The following is a 14,270-nucleotide window of genomic DNA, read 5'->3' as shown; positions in this document are numbered from 1 at the left end:
AGATGCTGCAAGATACAGAATAGCTGAGATGAGGAGGAGAATCCCAGCAGCTCCCAGCCCCGGGCAAACAAGGAGGAGGGTTCCCCACCTGACTTCAAACTGAGGTGGGGGCTGCCTGTTCCAATTTGCATCCCCTGTAAGCAGCCCTCTGGATATCAGCTCCACTCCAGGTAGATGGTGACTCAAGTTGTTCTGCAGAGACTGGTCCCTCTGCCCCTGTTGCCATGGCACTGCAGCACAGCCTGGCCAATCAGGAAGGAGATGGGTATCTGAGCCTCTGTTGCTAAAGCAGGAGCAGGATGCCCAGCCAATGGGAAGTTCAGCAGAGTGGAGCCACCATGGAAACCTCAGCCCTGAGGTTCCAACCGGGTTTTTGTCTCCATGTCTCATTTGCAGGGGGTAGGCTAGGTTTTCTGCATTTTTTTTTTTTTTTTTTTTGTGGCAGAGCGCATCCTGCAGCCCCTGGAGGACATCCAGGAGTCACAGCAGGGGTGCATGACAAGAGATATCTTCAGTGAGTCAGAAAGAACCCCAGCTTAGCAGGACACAGTTCAGATGTCCCCTTCATCATTCTGCCCCCAGATGCTCAGCATCACCTGGGTCTATGACATTAGTCCACCCCCTAGCCCCATCTGTCCTAAGAAATGGCTGGAGGCTGCAGAAAAAATCCCCACCCCCAAAGTAAGGAGAGGAACATGGGGCTCACCTCCAAAGGGTGTTCTTCTGCCCTGTAACCCTGTGGCTTTACAAAACTGCTCCTCCTCTTCTCCCACCTGCAGGGACAGCCGGGGGATACATAGGTCAGAGTCAGGTGCTGCCCCTCCATGAAATTAGAGGGTGGGGCATGTGGGCTCTTGTGATTCCTTCCTCTAGACTTCACTGATTTTAACCTTCAGGCTCTGGATAAAGTGGATCTGCAAGAAGTAACTTTTCAAGGGGGAGCCCTGTAAATAATGCAAGTGGACACGAATAAGAAGCAGATTGCCCTTAAAAGGCCTGACCAGCCAGGCTGTCAATTTTAGAACTGAGGCCCACAGGGGTGAAGATGCCCCCTCAAGGTCACACACTACCTGGCTGCAGAGCCAGGATGGGGAGCCCTGCTCTTCAGCCTGCAAGATGCAACCTCCTCCAACCAGCCTTCTCACCACTGGGCAGGCATTCTGGGAGCTGTGCACGCCCACACCCCCAACACCCCTCATTCTATAAACACGGACATCATAACAACGGCAAGAGAAAGTGTGCCCCACCCCTTCCTCGCTCTCTCCTGGCTTTTCTCTGTTGCCTAGCAACAGTTCTGTCCAGAAACCTGGGTATCTTCCTCGACAACTCCCTCGCCCTCATCCTTTTCACCAAACCCCATTACCCAATCATGTCCATTTATCTCTTAAATGGCCCTTGAGTCGTCCGCTTCTCCCCTCCCCTACCCCTTCCCAGTCCCAGTTCCATCATGCGTCTCCTGGACTCCTACATTGGCTTCTCGCAGGTCTCCTGCTTTTACACCTGCCCCTCCCATCCCCCACTTCCATTTTCTACAAACACAGCCAGACAGGCTTTTTTTTTTCTTGGAGTCGGGAGGTAATTGGGTTTACTTATTATTTAATGGAGGTACTGGGGATTGAACCCAGGACCTTGTGTATGCTAAGCACTGTGCTCTGCCACTGAGCTACACCCTCCCCCCTAAGACAGGCTTTTTAAAACACAGATCTACTCTTGTCCCCTGATGCTTGCTGAGAACGTCTAAGGATAAAAATTGAAATCCTTAACATGCCCAGGAGGCCCTGCATTGTAAGGCCAACACAACCCCAGCCTGGTCCTGCCCTGGCATGTGCTCTGCCCTCCCTGCCTGGAACATCCCCCACCCCCAACACACTTCCAGATCTTCTAATTACTCCTCCTCACCCATGAGCTCTCAGTTCAACAGTCACTTCCGTGGGGAACCTTTCCTGACCCCCCTGGATAGGTTAAATCTCACTGTCTCAGTCTCTCTTGGCACCATGAACCCCTTTGACCTGTAGCACTAATCACAGTCGCAGTGTTATACTTATTCATGTAATTATTTGATTCATAGCTGTAAGCCTCGCCCCACTTGATGTAAGCTTTGCCAGGGCAGTGGCTTTGTCCTGTTCTCAACCTGAAACACATGGATAGATGGGCAGATGGACAGATAGATGGATGGGTATATGGGTATGTGGATGAATGGATGTGTATGTATATATGTGGATTGTTGGATGATGGGCGGGTGTATAGATGGATGGGTGGATGGATGGATGGATGGATGTGTATGTATGTATGTGGTTGTTGGGTGATGAGCAGGTGTGTAGATGGATGGGTGGATGGGTGGATGGATGGATGTGTATGTATGTATGTGGTTGTTGCTGGGTGATGAGCAGGTGTGTAGGTGGGTGGATGGATAGATGCTCTTATTTTCCTAACTTACTTAGATCTAATCATACATCTCTATTCTGTGGCAGCCGGTCCCATCCACTCAACATGCACCAAGCATCTCTGATGTGCCAGGGATGAGCCCCCATAGCTGTGGGAGCCCAAGGAAAGATAATAATAACAGCTACTTCCATCAACACTTACTGCTGCACATGCCAGAGACCCCGGTATGCTCTCCTCCTGGGAAGCTCCCCGCTCCTTCCTCTCTATTTATCCAGAGCCTAGCAGTGTCTCAAGATTCCATTTGAGTGTCACCTCCTCCAGGAACTCTCCCTTGGTCATCCAGCCCATGCCTGGTTGCCCATCCTCAGAAACGGCCCGGCACACAGTCCAGGCCACTCTTGCTGGTCCTTGCTCGAAAGCTGCTTCACATTATCCTTTCTCCTTCCAGGACCCTGAGGGTGGCGGTGGTTACCCCCATTTTAAATAGGAGGAAACTGACTTGCCTGAGGCCAAGCAGATAGTAAGTGGTGAAACTGGTGCTGAAACCAGCTTGAATCTAAGACCAGGATCCTTAATTGGTACCCATCCCAGGCCCCAGCAGTTCCTCCAGCAGCCCTGAAGGTAGCTGCTCCTCCTGTGTATGAACACTGCTGGGGGTGGCAGGGGGGGTGGTCTACTGTCAAATACTTGCCTGTCAGAAACTTTTCTAAGCCATGGAAGCGCTTGTCTGAAACTGCTACCCAGCGACCCCAATTCTGCCCCCAGGGGCCCAACCAGAAAAGGGAGTCCCCTCTCCCACATGGCAGCCTGTCAGTAATTCACAGCCAGCTCTCATGTCTCCCCGCATCTTATCCTCTCCAGGGAGGGGCTGCAGACAGAGAGCATTAACCAGGAGCTAGAAAACCCAGGTTCTCATCCTGGCTCTGCCGCTGTCCCCGGACTAGTACATTTCAAAAAAAAAAATTAAGTAGGTGATGTGACGAGCCTGAACATTAAGAGGAAAAAAAAAGAGAGAAAGAAAACCTATCACCACCTCCGTCACTCTTGTTTCATAAAAGAAAGGGCATCCTGACACTCACAGATGTAGGGCATACAATCTGAGAATTAGTTTTGTGAGATTTTCCTACCATGCCCCTATTTCTCTTTCTGCCATATCCTGGTCTCAGGCTAGAGGGGTAGGCCCCGGGGCTGGAGCCTGCAAGGGCCTCAGCTCCAACCCATTAAAGAAAGCACCCTCAGCTGGGAAACCCAGGAAAGGGCCCTTGGCCACCCAGACTCCACGGTCACTCTGTTTCAAGAGGGAAGGAAGAGCTGAGAGCGTCTGGCCAGGAGGCGGCCGAGCTCAGGAAGCCAGGCCGACTTCCCCTGTGCCGCCGCTCCACATCCAGTCTGTCTTGGCTTTAGCCCAGCAGAGGCTTTTCCCCGGCTCTGTGGGCACCGTGTGAACGAAGGCTGCTCGCAGGCAGGGGCTGCACAAGGCCACGCTGCAAGCACGTGGAACCTGCTGGAAGTCGGGGGGCTGTCGGGCTGGCTGGAGGCTGGTGAGAAAGGCCAGTTGGTTCTGCAAAGGCAGCAGGTTTCTCTTGGGTCCGTTGTGTGCGGTATCCAAAGGGCGAGGCTCCAACCCAAAGGCCTTCTCCCTGCTCCTTCACTTCATATTTATCGAACACTTGTCATGTGCAAACCCTGTGAGCACATAGCTGAGCAAAGCAAGACTTGGCCTCTGTTCTCACAGAGACTGGGGTCTCATAGGAAAGGCCATGTGGATCCAAGGAGGGAATGAATGCAGACTTGCAGCAGTGCCACAGGCTGCAGGGCAGGCTCACGAGCTGAGGGCGGGCAGTGGGGGGCTCCTCATCATGGGGGGTCACGGAGGCTGGGAGGCGATGATGTCCACACTGAGGTTGCAGAAGAGCAGGATTCAACCGGGGAAGGAGGAAGGAAAGCCACTTCCAGGCAACATGCCTGGGATGGGACCACATTAGTCACCAGGAGAACTGGCAGGAGACTGGTGTGACTGGAGGGGGTCAGGCAAGGGGGAAGGGTGGGCAGAGTGAGGCTGGAGAGGGATGGAGGCTTCCAGGTTACTGAAAGGGGTTTGGTCTTTTCCCAAGGGAAATAGGAAGCCAATGAAGGGCACTGAGCAGGTGACAAGTACCAAGTGGCACAAGGAAGTGTTATTACTTGAAGGTAGAGCGGAGACAGCAGTTGCCTCTTCCAGGAGTCAAACTGGCCGTGACGGTGGTGGTAATAGCAGTAGAATTACCGGTTCCGAATGCTGTGCCCCACACGCTGCTTTAAACACTCTGTGTGCATGAATCTCATCCTCATGTTCACCCTATGAGGTGGACAGTGGTCTTATCTGGCAAAACTGAGGCACAGAGAGATTAAGTAACTTGTCCAAGGTTACACAGCTTGTAGGTGGGGAGGGTGGGCAGGCAGGTGAGCAAGCTCTGTGCACTTAATGAAATGACTGTCCTAAAGAAGTCACAGGACAGGGGAGGGCTGTTCTGCAGGGAAGTCCGGGGATGGCAGCCTGGGATAAACCTGGTTTGTAATGTAGGCCCTTGTGGTTGGTTCTGTGAACAAGCACTCATTGAGCGCCTACTGCATACCGGGCGCACTGTTGTACATGCTGAGGACGTGGTGAGGACAAAAACTTACAGTCCAGAGAGGATAAAAGACAATGCATGAGGGGGCAAATAACGCAGATGATTCCTGGCGAGGACAAGGGCTGGAGGGGGAGACAACAGGGCAGCGGGTGGGCAGAGGGATGGTCAGGGAGGGCAACAAGTGACACCAACAATGAGGAGGAAATGGAGCCACGACCTTGGGAGGCGGATTCCAAGAAGAGGGGTGAAGTCGTGCAAAGGCCCTGAAGCAGGGACAACCTAGAGGTGTCCAAGGAACACAAAGAGGAGACACTGCATCATCCTGAGTGAGCAGGAGGAGATGAAAACAGAGACGGAGGCGTCCAGAAGCCCAGGCCCCATCGGGCCTTGTGGGCGGTAGCAAGGAGTTGGGATTTCACTGATGGGAAGTCACTGGAGGGTTTCCACGCAGGGGGTTGGTGCAGCCTGTTCTGTGTTTAAAAGAGAGCGTGTTGGTCGCCCTGAGGAGAGTAAATTCTTCAAGGCCCAAGAAGATGCATGAGGACCAGTCCGGTTGCTGCTGCATCAGGTCAAGGTGCAGATGGGAGGAAGGGTCAGGTGACCGTGTATTTCTGCTAACGGATTAGATGTGGGGGTTGAGCAAAGGAAACACAGGCTGAGGCTCTTAGCACTAGAAACTGGGCAGACGATGGTGCAATGACTAACATGGGGAAGACTGGGAGGAGCAGAGTTGAGAGGATGCGGCTAAATCAAGAGTGTGGTTTAGACACATCCAGTTTGTTGTGCTCTTGAGTCTCCCAGGAGCGGCCAAGAAGGCAGCTGGACAACTCCGGGTTGGAGTTCAAAGGTGGGGTCAGGGCTCGAGATCTCAGGTGGAGACTCTCAGGCATGTAGATGGTAATTAGAGTCACAGGACCCAGTTGCACGGGGGGATGAGATGCAGAAAGGAGGTCCAGGGGCCCTAGGCTGGGGTTCTCCAATGTGGGAAGACTACTGGACAGAGGCACAGAGGCCGGCCAGGGAGGTCAAAAGAGGAGGCACGAGGGGTGCCCACCTGGCCGGGCTCTGCCCTGATCAATCCTGTAAACTCAGGCAAACTGCTTTCAGCCTCCAGACCTCAGCTTCCTCTCTGCAAACTAGAAGGGCGGCCCCACCCAGCACCGAGCTGGTGACACTCCTGTGGCCCCTTGCCAGATGCCAAAGCGGAAGCCCACCTCATTTCCAGGCCCCCGACAATCAGCTTGCACTGGGTGAAATGCAAGAATACAGCAAAACCCAGCCCAAAGGACCACTGCCAAGGGGGACGGGGGAGGGTGAGGTCATGGTGGCTTGGAGGAGAGTCTAGACTCACTGGTCAGTGGGGTGACCCCTATCCTCAGTTACTTTTCTGTAAAAGTGGCCAATAATCCCCAGATGAGGGGTGTCTCCAGAGCTAGGCCAGGTAGCACGCAGAGCACCTTGCTGGCTCCAGCTCCTTTCTCCTTTAGGGAGATTCCTTCCCTGACTCAGAAGAGAGGGATTCCAGCGCAGCTCCACCCTTGCAGAATAAAGCATTCCTGCTGCTGGTCAACCCCGGGGCTGCCAGCCCTGCGTCACCCCTGCCCCACACCTACAGGCATGTGGCTGCGTCCACGGCAGGAGTCAGAGACCGGCTGGTGATCACTGGAGCCTGGGGCACAGCTGGGGCTGGACGGGGGACATCAGGGCTGGTCGTGGCTGTGGCCCGGAGCCTCTTCCCAGGCTGCATTAGCACAGCTGGTAAAGGGCTGTGATATGACAGAGAGCACGGGGGAGTTCAGGCCAATGCATTCAGTCCTGATGACAGCTCCTGGCTCCGGGTCTCCTAGAAGCAGCCCTGGTGGGGGGGGGGGGTGCAGGAACTTCAGTGGCAGTCACTGGCAGGGGACCAGGGCTGAAGCCTGGATTCCTGGCCCAGCCGCGTCACAATTAGACCAATGGCTCTGCTCATGGGGCACCTCCACCTTGCCTGGCACTGGGCCAGGCCAGAGCTTTACATATGGGCTCTTCAATGACCCTGCGGGGATGTTCCCATGGGAAAGATGAGGAGACCGAGGCAGAAAGAGAAAGGCTTGCCCAAGGGTCCCCAGCCTTCGACGCTCCTCCTGCAGGTGCACCAGAAGTCAGGACCCTGGTGGAGCCTGCAGGGTCCTGCGTGATGGGCCTCTACTCCCCTCTGCTGTGCCACCGCACCACCAGCCCCTCTCTCCCCATCCCTCCCGCACACCGTGCCTCTTTCCATCTCAGGGTCTCAGGGTCTTCCAGCCAGGAGCTCCCCCTCTCTTCTGTCCCGGCCCTTTGCAAGCCCTGCCATCCATCAGGCCTCCGCCAAAATGCTCCAGAGTCTCCTGAGTCCTAGACTCAGCCAGGGGCCCCGTCAAACCTCCCTCAGTGGCCTTGCTTTGGCTTTTGGAGTACATTCCCCAACAATTCATTTTTTTTGGTCAGGGGAGGTAATTGGGTTTAGTTAGTTATTTTTTAGAGGAGGTACTGGGGATTGAACCCAGGACCTTGTGCATGCCAAGCACGTGCTCTACCACTGAGCTATAACCTCCTCCCTCCCAATCATTCTTACTTCACAACCATAAAAATATGTTTTTTTGGTTCATGTCCTTCTCCCTCTTGTATCCACACAATGCCTGGTACATAGATGGCTCTTGGTACGTGGGCAGATGGGAAAGCAGAGATTGAGTGTGCAGCAAACAGTGCATCCTCCTCATGCAGTGACAGGCTGGCTGTGGCTCTGCCCCGAGACAGGCACTTGTGTAAAGGAATTCTCCCTTAGAGCCTGAATCATAAAACCTGGTAGGAACAGTATCTTCCGATCACAGGGATGGTGCCCGAGGAGGCACATGTGGTGGGAGGTGGACCCGGGCCCCCTGCGTGGGGCCCAAGGCCAGGCTAGCTTCTCTGTGCCATCGCCCATCTCAGAGCCCAGTGGCAGCTGCCAGACTCCGGGCTCCCGCAGGACACGCCGTCAAGCAGTGGTCGGACCTGCCTCTTGTCTCCCAAGGGGAAGTGTGCCCCATTTCACTTCTGCTTTGAGGCGAGACACATCCTGTGTGCCAGACCACCCCCGCATGATCCCATCCTCTGAGCGCCGACCACTGATGGTGACCGGTGCCGGTGGTCAGGCCCTGGGGAGTCTGGGGACTCGGCCCTTGTCGCTGTGCAGGGAGCCCAGGCCCCAGGCCCTGCCTCCTGGACGCGGCTGCCCTGCCCTGCCCTGGAAGCCACTCTCGGCGGACTGCCTTCTCCCACGTCTCACCTCTGTAAGGGAGGAGCTCCGGGGTGGAGAATCCCTGAGCTCAGACCTTCCTCTGCCATGTGTGGGCACAGCCCCCCTGGGTAAATCCCTCCACTCTCCGGAGCAGCAGGGAACCACCACCCACCGGCCTCCTGCGCTGTCCTGCGCTCCAGCCCTAGGACGAAGGGCACATGCTTGCTTGGGGTCAGTATTACCTTTCTTCCGCTTTCTTCCCCTCCCTCCCCAAGCTTCCAACCAGTTGGCGGTGCACCGGATCTTGGTAGATCTCCACGCATGTTCAAATAAGAACATTTGGACGGCCTCAACACCCCTTTCTCCAGCCTTCTTCAGCTCCCCCAGGCAGAATCAAGCCCTCTCCTCTCTTTCTGTAGGGCTTTACAAGTCCATTTCCCTCCACCAAAAGAGCAGGGCCACCTAGGTTCAGCTTGCATAAATGCCTGAATCAATGAATTCAACCGATTCTAAATGAGCCCCTGTGTGGGATGGGCACTCGCACATGGGCAGGACACAGGCATGAGCAAGATGTGCTCTCTGCCCTCAAGGGGTTCAGACACATCTGGAGAGGCAAGCTATGTGTATGAGGAGAGAAACACGAGAGCCGCACTTAGCACATGGGGGCTTAGTGTGACCTGGTTCCGTCCATAACCTGCTGTGCACCTTTAAGTAGGTCTCTTAGCCACTCTGGTCCTGGAACCCAGCAAGAGTGATTGCCACAGGACATTGGAGATGGGGCTGCCATCAGTAAAGGATTCAGAGGGGGTGGGTGGGTATAGCTCAGTGGTAGAGCATGCGCTCACAGGAAGGAGCCCCCAGAAGCCCCTGCCCGCCCCCCCGCCGCCATCTGGACCTCTCATACCCCATCAGAATCTAGTTCAGGGTGTCCCAGCTTCAACACGACTGACATTTGGGCTGAATGATTCTGTTGTCAGAGCTGTCCTGTACATCATACAGCGTCTAGAAGCACCCATCAGGTGCTGATAGCACCTTCTGCACTTGTGACAGCCGAAAGTGTCTTCAGACGTTGCCACATGTCCCTTGGGGGTCAAAATCCACCCGCCCCACCCCCTCAGTGAGAACCCCTAGCTTCTCCTGTTCTCCTCCAGCGCTGTAGCCAGGAGCTGGGAAGACAGAGGGGGTTTGGAGACAGCGTCAGGACGAAAGTTTCATAGGTTCGCCTCAGGCGGAGCCCTCCCCACCCCCTAGGCTTGTGTCTACCCAGGAGGAGACGCAGGACAGAAGGCCTGGAGGAGGCCGAGCTCCAAGACAGCACCTGATCACACCTCCCAGATGCTTTTGCACTGGGCAGGAGGAGAACCAAGGATGTGAGCTACTAGGGTTGGATGGATGCACATCAAAGGCACCAGGGAAACATTTCTCTTCTGGGATGCCAAGGGCTTAAAAATAAAAATTTCTATTGCTTAAGAGACATCTGAGGATTAATGGGGATGGGGGGAGGGTCACAGTGGGAACGGAGCCGGCTGCAATCAAAGTGCACAAAAAGGAGGCAAGACCCAGTTCCAGTCACGGCTGCAGAGAGACTGAAGGGAAAGCCACCCTCCTCAGTGCTCAGCTTCCCGTCGGTGGAGAAGGGGAAGGTCTGAAATCTCGTGGTCCCCCAGGTTTCTCCCAGACTTGCTGCCAGGCAGAAAGTGCTCAGAGACAAAGGAGCCTGCAGCACCCCATCTCCCCTTGCCCTCACAGGGAAAGAGATTTCCTTCTTGGGAGGACCACGGGCTGATTCACTGAGAACAGATAAATCTTGCTGCAGCCAGAGATGCAGGTGGAGGTCCCATCTAATGGCTGGGAGGACTGAGTTCTCGGCACCGGCTTTGTCCCCATGACCTGCACATTCCAGGCCAGGCTCAGGGCAAGCATGAAGGCCAGGAGCTGCCTGAAGTCCTTGCAGCTGAAGTCAGGGGCTGCGGATCAGGAGGAAAGGAGCACCTGCCTTCCAGAGAGGAGCGACCCGCACCCTCACCTTCCTTCCAGAGCCTGAGGCCACACCCACACCTGTACCCCAGCAGAGCCGCACCTCGCGTGGAATACGGTCAGCTGCACGGGACAGGGGGGCCTCTGGGACAGAGGAGAGGGTGAACTTCACCAACAGCACAGAGCGCGGAGCCAGGCTCTGGGTCCCACAGACCTAACATCAGCGGCTGTCAGCTGTGTGGCCTGGGGCCCCCACCCTCATCTGGTCTGATGGTCATTGATAAGATTACAAGATGAAAAGGCACGTAAAGTACGCTACTGTCCAGAACACAAGGAAGGGAACGCTCAAGAAATGGGGCAACCATTATTTCACACATCTGAGTTTCTGGGTAGCCGAGGAGGCCTGTAAATTGGCTTCTTTTCAGTCTTTCCTCCCATGTTTTCCACTCTAGCAAAGCCTCACAGGTCTCCTTAGTGTCCAGGTGTATATCCTGTACTTATTTCCTGCAATCCCCGAAGTTTCTATGACTTTGACAGGTCTCTTCTGACAAGCAGGAGGCAGGCTCGGGTGCCTCCCCAACACAGCACCTGGCAGTGCCTGACCCAGCTGCTCAGCCCTTGGGGGTCCCGGGCCCTGGGAGGTCCTTGCAGCTCTGTCAGCCCCGGCTGCCATCCTGCTGTCACTTGTCACTTCACCCTGCTCTTGAGTTCCCTGCCTCTACTCTGTTGCCTTCTGCTGAGTGGCCTCTGCGCTGCTTCGGTCTGAGAACCAGATTTCCAGGGTGGTTAGGATTGCGTGTAAAGCGGGAAGAAGCCCGGAGAAGGGGTCTGGGGCGGGGCTTCTCAAATGGACCGCTGATAACTGCATCACTCGAGTGTGTCCTTACAGTGGAGTCCACACCTCCTGAATCAGCATCTCTCGGGGAGGCTCTGGAATCTGGGATTTAAGTGAGCTCTTAGGCACAGGAGCCTTGAAGAACCCCGGGTAGGGGACTAAGACAGCAATGTCTTCTGCCTTGAAGCCTCTTTGGCTGATTTCTTGTTCCTTTGGTGAAGGGATGCTACTTTGTCTCGTTTCTTTCCCCATCATGGTTTTCTGCACCCCATGTTCTGTGTGGTTCCTCACCCCAGACGCACTTCCACATCCAGGAGGCTGACTGGTGCCGCCCCAGGGATCCAGGGGCCTGTGTGCATCCCTCTCCCCTGGCACAACCACGAAGCTGAGAAATGTCTGCAGAGCTGCTGGCCTCGGGCCACAACCCTGAGCCCATGGGCAGGAGCCCGGAGGCCCTTCTTCCTGCCCTTGGCAATGAAGCGCCTTGGCCAACAGGAAAAACTCCCAGCAGGGGTTCTTGGGACCCAGATAGGGCAGAACAACCACAGCAGTTAGAGGAGTGTGGCCCTCCAACCCAAGTGGGGACACTGGGCTCTGCCTCTTGACTATTCTGACTGCTACACATCCTACAAAGCCCCAGGCTGCTTGCTCCTTAAAGACTGCCCTCTCCATCCCAGCCTCTGTGGTTGGTGCCCATCTGTCACAGCCCAGGGCTCAGGGTCCAGGCCAGTTGTCTTGTCATAACAGCTCATGTTGAGGGAGGGGCTCACAACCTCCCAGGCACTGTCTTAGCTCTTCACCCACGTTCTCTCGTGCAATTTTTACAACCCCAGAGGGGCATAATTGTCTCATTTTTCAGACAAGAAAACCAGGGCCCTGAGAGGTGCAGTGACTCCCTCAGGGTCACATGCTGGCAGGTGGCTCTGCTGGAGTCTGGATCCGGGCACCTGCCTCCTCAGCCTGCCCTCTCCCTGCCCCGTTACCGAGTGCCTACAAGGCACCAGGTCCTCTGGCCAGTCCCACCTCAGCCTGGGGCAGGTCACCGTCTGTCCCTTTATCTGGGAGAAGATGTAGAGGCTGGGTCAGATCTCCAGGACCTCCTCTGCTCCAGGGCTCTGGTCTCACTGGACCCCGCCCCCCCGGTCTCCACCCGCCCTGGGGCGACCCAAGGCGTGTCACTCATGAGTCTGGGCCTCAGCGTGTCACTTCTCACCATGATTAAGTGCCTTCCAGGATTCAGCTCAGGGAGCCGGGTCTAGGTGACCTCTGCAAGGTCGCTCTTACAATTCGTGTGTCCCTCCCATGGGCCGGGCCTTGTGAGGGGCCCCTGCTGCCTGCACATGCCCCTTTGATCTCACTCTTTCCACTGTCACTGAAGAATGTGCCAGAAGAAATTCCCAGCTGAGTGAGCTGAAACAGGTCAGCAAATAATGAGGGCGTCACAAGCACGGAAGAGAAATACACAGAGGTGTGAGTGCAGGTGTGTGTGGGTGGATGGGGCTGGGAAGGAAGCTGAGGCCACGTCATCCCTATTTAACAGATGAGGAAACAGGCTCAGGAGACAGAACCAGCCTTGGTTCTTGCAGCTGAGGCGGCAGGGCTGGAATTTAACCCCAGGTCCTCCTACTGCTTTTCTCTTTCCACTAGGAAGTGGTTATCACACCTACACAACTGATGGTGGGCTTGCAATCCGCACACATTCTCCAAGTCTAAGCAAGCCACGCCCTCCCCGAGGGCTGGCTCTGCACCTGGGCAGCCAGGAGGGAGGGAGGGAGCAGTGGGAGGACAATGGAGGAGGAGGAGAAGGATTCGGTTTGACTCCAGGTTCTGGCTTGGACAAGTGGGTGGAAGGAGGTGCGGGGCAGAGAGGAGGGCTGCGGGAAGCAGTTCGAGGGCACGTGAGTTTCAGGTCCAGCTCCGAAGGGTGGGCGACCCAGCATTTTAACTTGTCGGCTGTCTCTGCTCCCACACAATCACCCACGGGGCCTCCTGAGTCATCTTTGTAAGAGGGAAGAGGGCAGAAGGCAGGGACGACTGCTGGCCTTACATGCAGGATACCAAGGATGCCAGGTGACTGATCTGAACAGGCCAGCAGCTGCCGCGTCCGGCACGACCACTCGGGAAGCCAGCACAGCAGCATGGGCAGAGGACTCCCGCCTTCACTTGCTTACTGCCTGCTAGTCAGTTAAGTCCTCTCATACCCACCTGTTTCGCAGGCTCCATTACTTGGGAGCTCAGGTGGTGAGGGGGTAGATTCGGACGTGACCCCCAGTGCTTGGCCCTCGAGTCCAGCTCGTTCATTCACCCTACACACTTAGCCAACAACCGCCCCTCCAGCATCTACGATTCTGCTGAACATTTAGGAACAAAAGGATGAACAAAATAGGCAAGGCTCCTGACACGTTGAGCGTAAGGGTGTGGTCAGAGAAGGACGAGGTGCCGTGGGAAGATGTAACCAGGTCCCACTGAGCTTCCCTGGACAAGGGACCTTTGAGCTACGAGCTGATGGCTGACGACCAGGAGTGAGTGAGGAACAGCGTTCCAGGCAGTTGGAACAGCATGTACAAAGGATCTGAGCCACTAAAGAGTTGGTGATGTTCCCGCTGGTTGAAGAGATAGCACGGGACCAGATCATGAAGCCACATCTGCGAGTTTTCAAGTTCAAGTCACCAGAGAGGTCTACGTAGTAGGGGGCACAATCAGAGTGATTTTTAAAAAGGACTCTGGCTTCCAAGTGGAGAAGGGCCTGAGGGAAAGCAGAGCCATGGTGGGAGGCCCTCCTGGCTGTGCAGGGGGAGGAAGGAGAGGAAGGGGTGAGGGCCAGGCTGAGAGCAGCAGCCAGGGGCCTGGGGGAGGGGACGGATTCACAGGCTACTGAGGAGACAGATCAACAGGGGTGGAGGAGAAGTGGGGGCATCTGTCGGGTCCTTCCAACCCTGGCAGGTGAGGGCGGGCGCTGAGGTGGAGGGCCCTGCCGAGTCTTATCCCGTTAAGCAGTGCGTCCTCACGTCAATCACAGTCAACAGAAGCTTTCCTGGGACTTTTCTCTCTGCTCAGGAGGCCCGCCTGAAACTCTCCTCCCCACCAAGGGCCTGCAACAGCCAGGGTCCCCAGGTGAATTGTGAAGTCCTCCCGTCTGTGGCTGCCTCACTCGCCATTAGGGCCTGGTGACGGTGCATAGCTGCCCAGCTGAGGACGGCATTGCTGCTGCGGGAACCAGGCT

At 55.8% G+C, this 14,270-nt stretch overlaps 1 protein-coding gene and 1 non-coding gene across 2 annotated transcripts in view; both read right to left on the bottom strand.

Moving 5' to 3' along the window:
- Nucleotides 1-3,413: 3,413 nt before the first annotated feature.
- DEPDC5 (DEP domain containing 5, GATOR1 subcomplex subunit) overlaps nucleotides 3,414-14,270 on the bottom strand; it is an 88,898-nt gene continuing 78,041 nt past the window's right edge. Inside the window, exon 44 of the transcript XR_012503713.1 lies at nucleotides 3,414-14,268. The gene's annotated coding sequence lies outside the window, so the exon portion shown is untranslated. The remainder of the gene's footprint in view (nucleotides 14,269-14,270) is intronic.
- Nucleotides 7,498-7,570, bottom strand: TRNAA-GGC (transfer RNA alanine (anticodon GGC)). The gene has a single exon. It is a non-coding gene; the product is annotated as a tRNA-Ala (tRNA).

Source organism: Camelus bactrianus, chromosome 32, assembly GCF_048773025.1.
Source record: "Camelus bactrianus isolate YW-2024 breed Bactrian camel chromosome 32, ASM4877302v1, whole genome shotgun sequence".
Taxonomy (NCBI): domain Eukaryota; kingdom Metazoa; phylum Chordata; class Mammalia; order Artiodactyla; family Camelidae; genus Camelus; species Camelus bactrianus.
This window is presented reverse-complemented; position numbering and strand designations above follow the sequence as displayed.